Source organism: Elephantulus edwardii, unplaced genomic scaffold, assembly GCF_000299155.1.
Source record: "Elephantulus edwardii isolate Elephantulus edwardi_28Jun2011 unplaced genomic scaffold, EleEdw1.0 scaffold00031, whole genome shotgun sequence".
Classification (NCBI taxonomy): Eukaryota; Metazoa; Chordata; class Mammalia; order Macroscelidea; family Macroscelididae; genus Elephantulus; species Elephantulus edwardii.
The window spans coordinates 7,846,631-7,851,080 of record NW_006399781.1 but is presented as its reverse complement, the minus strand read 5'-3'; positions in this window follow the sequence as shown (position 1 = coordinate 7,851,080).

Genomic DNA, 4,450 nt, shown 5'->3' with positions numbered 1-4,450 from the left:
TTCAGTGATTGGGGTAATCGGGATGGGTGTATCGGAGATGGTGCAATTGGCACAGGACAGAGCGGAGTTTAGGGATATTCTACTTAGGGTTGCTATGAGTCGCAAGCAACTCGATGGCACATAGAAACAACAACAACAACATTCCCAGAGTTTGTGAGATAAAGTTTCACTATCTTTGCCTCCAAGGAGCACCCAGGATGCACCTTTGTTAGTCCTTTTGTCAGTACCTGGGATAATGCAGCACTATTCTCCAGCACCACAACTCAAAGGCATCCCTTAGCAATTGCTAAATGAAAGTAATTTTGGTACAAGAATCAATTTTGACTGTACTATGGCCTGAATCTTGGAAGCAGGGGTGGCATCACTTTCTAAAAACATGCCTCTGGAAACTCTATGAACTTTGATAAGCAACAATAGTTGTAAAGGGACTTCAGGTCTTTTTTTCATAGGGTCGCTATGAGTCATGCTTGACTCAATGGCAATCATCATCAACAACAACAACATCCTGAAACAGGAGGACATGTAGAGTAGACTAGCAGATATGACAACTGAAGCTGAGCTCTCAAATATGGAAACACAAAGGAAGAGGAACAATTGTAAGCAGACGCTAGTGATAGGAACATGGAACGTCACTATGGATGTAGGAAAACTGGACGTTGTTCAGAAAGAAATGAAACGCATAAATATTAACATACTCAATATGGGTGAAATGAAATGGATTGGCATGGGACATTTCGAATCAGAGAATCATATGATCTGCTATGTCGGAGATTAAAAAGTGATGAAAAATGGGCTTGCTTTCATAGTTAAAAAAGTCAAGAGGGAAGGGTTAAGAAAAGGAAAAGGAACCAGGCAACAGGGTAATGATGGACAGATCCAATGCTGGTTGATTTTATGAAATATGATGCCTGAGAATAATTGCACGAAACACTGTATGAATGAAGAATAGTGTGAAATGCAATGTATAGATATATACCTAATTCTGTAAGCAAACCAATTTAAAAAAAGTCATTTCTAGATTCTTCTTGAAATACAGTGTTGCGAGTAACAAGATAATATACATACGCATACAAGGAAGTCCAGTGAATACCACTGTCATTCAAATATATGCACCAACTATTAGAGCCAAAGAGGAGGAAACAGAAGATTTCTACCAACTTTTGCAGTCAGAAATTGATAAAACATGCAACAAGATGCATTAATAATAATGAGTGACTGGAATGCAAAAGTTGGGGACACGGAAGAAGGATCAGTAATTGGAAAACATGGATGTGGTGACAGAAATGAGGCTGGAGATAGAATGATAGACTTCTGTACAATCAATGATTTATTTGCAAATACCTTTCCCGTCCCACCCTTTCTGTGTACTGTCATGTTGGATCCGACTGGCACAGGAGGAGATTGCCCCTCCTTCTCTAGCAGAGCAGGTGATGTATTTGAAGTGCAGTGCAGCTTCTTGCCACTAGGACATCAGAGCGTGCTTTGCAAACACCTTTTATAAGAAATATAAATGCAGACCATACACATGGATTTCACCTGATGGTACGCACAGGAGTCAGATTGATTACATCTATGGAAAGAATTGCTGGAGAAGCTCAACATCAGCTGTGAAAACTAGGCCGGGTGCTGATTGTGGAACAGACCACCAATTACTCATATGCAAGTTCAAACTAAAGCTGAAGAAGGTTAAATCAAATCTATAAGAACCAAAATTTGGCCTTGAGTCTATCCCACCTGATTTTAAAAACCATCTCAAGAATGGGTTTGAGGCCTTGAACACTAATGAGCAAAGACCAGATGAGCTGGGAGAGGATATCAAGATTATCATCCATAAAGAATGCAAAAGATCATTACAAAGACAGAGGAGGAAGAAAAGACGAAGGTGGATATCAGAAGAGACTTTGAATACTGCACTAGGGTGCTGAGAAGCCAAAGCAAAAGGAAGAAATCAAGAAGTTAAGGAGCTTTGCAGAAGATTTAAAAGGGCAGCGGGGGAAGACCAAAAAAGTATTATTAATGAAATGTGCAAAGAGCTAGAGTCAGAAAATAAAAAGGACTGAACTCATTTGGTATTTCTTAAGCTGAAGAAACCGAAGGACAAATTCAAGCCTTGAGTTGCAATACTTAAGGATACTTTGAGCAGAATATGAAATGATCCAGGAAGCATAAAAGAAGATGGAAGGAGTATACAGAGTCACTTGTACCAAAAATAATTGGCTGACAAAGAAGAATTTCATAAACTATTGGACAATCAAGAGCCTGTGGTGATGAAGGAGTTCAAGCTGCTCTGAAGGAATTGGCAAAAAAATGAGGCCCCAGGAATTGACAGCATATCAGTTGGTATATTTCAACAAACAGACAAGCTCACTAAGTTGGGCCAAGAAATATGGATGACAGCCACCTGGCCAACTGACTGGAAAAGATCCATATTTGTTCCCATTAAAAAAAAAAGGTGACCTCATAGAGTGTGGAAATTATCTAACAATATCATTAATATCACATGCAAACAAGATCCTGCTAAAGATTATCCAAAAACAACTAGAACGGCACATCAACAGAGTATTGCCAGATGTGCAGACTGGGTTTAGAAGAGTCTGTGGCACTAGGGATACTTTAGCCAAGGTTAAATGGATCTTGGCTGAAAGCAGAGACAACTAGAGAAATGTATATCTGTGTTTCATTGACTAAGCAAAGGAATTTGACTGCTTGGATCACAACAAATTGTGGCTAACTCTGAGAAGAATGTGAATCCCAGAACACTTGATTGTGCTTATTGCAAAAACTATACTTGGACAAAGAGACAGACGTCAGAACAGAGCAGGGAAACACTGCATGGCTCAAAAATCAGGAAACATGCATACTAGGGATGCATTCTATCTCCATACCTTTTCAACTTATATGCATCTGGGTGGCTGGGCTCTATAAGGAGGAATGTGGCATCAGGATTGGAGGAAGACTTATCAACAACCTACATTATGCAGATGATACAACCTTGCTTTCTGAAACTAAGGAGGACTTGAGGCACTTGATGCAGAAGGTCAAGAACTGCAGCCTTCAAATATGGATTGATACTCAGGAAAACAAAGATTCTCACAACTGGGCCAAAGATGGTGAAGAGATTGAGATTGTTAACAGCTTGAGCTTGCTTGGCTACACAATGAAACATTCTTGTTACTAGAAGCCAGGAAATTAAAAGACAAATTACATTGGGAAAATATGTTGTCAGGAGCCTCTACAGAGTACTTAAGTCTGTCTGGAGAGTAAGGTGCAGCTGATCCAGGCCATGGTCTTTGCAATTACATGATATGCATCAGAAAGCTGGACAATGACTAGGGATGATAGAAGGAGAATTGATGCCTTAGAGCTGGGGTGCTGGAGAAGAGTATCAAATACACCATGAACTACTAGGAGAACAAACTGGTTTATCCTAGAGAGGGTGAAACCAGGCTGCTCCTTGGAGACAAGGATTCTGAAGCTTTGTCTGACATACTTTGGGCATGTTACAAGGAGGGACCAGTTCTAGGAGAAGGACATCTTGCTTGTAAGGGTGGAGGAACAGCTTAAGAGAGATCCTTAATGAGATAGATTGACTCAGTGACTGGGGTCATGAAGGTAGGTGTGTCAGAGACAATGAGGTTGGTTCAAGATAGAGCAGAGTTCAGAGTTGTTTACGCATGGTCACTATGAGTAGCAAGCAACTTGACAGCACATGATAGCAACTACAAATAGAGATGACAATCTGCTCTTGAACCTGACCATAGCTAACCCTCCAGTGGGTTTTCAGAGGCAATAAATCATGTACAAGAAGATTGCCCATTCGTAGAGTAGCTGCAGAATTTGAACCACATGACTTCAGACTTGCAGCACAGCTTCTTATCACTAGGACACCTGACCATATTTTAGAAGGTAATAAAGATATGAAAAATTACAAATTTGTTAACTGAAAGAATTGAGTGCTTATATTCCATGGAAAATCTTAAAAAAAATCACCCCACACTAAACTAAAATTTATTGGAGCCTATTTTGAATGACAATGATAAGGTGGTGGTTGTTGCTCACAGTTGCAAACTCGAGGTTTGAATTTGTTCTTTAGTTCCTTGAGCTTAAGAAATACTGAGCAAGTTCGGCCCTTTTGATTTTCTGACTCTGACTCCTTGCACATTTCATTGTAATTTTTTTTTTATTTTGTTTTAATAATTTTTAAAAATAATTTTAATGAACATTTACAGAGATTTTGGATTTCCATTCATTCATTGCTGCACTTCTCTCCCTGCTCCCCAGTTCGCTCCTCTCTTTGAAACGTAAAAGAAACACTCCCTCCATGGTACACAATCCCCACCACACCCCGTCCACCGCCCCCATTGTAATATTTTACTTTGTCATGCAGCCTTCAGTATGGACTGAGGCTCAATGTCAAGAAGACAAAGATTCTCACCACTGGACCAATTGG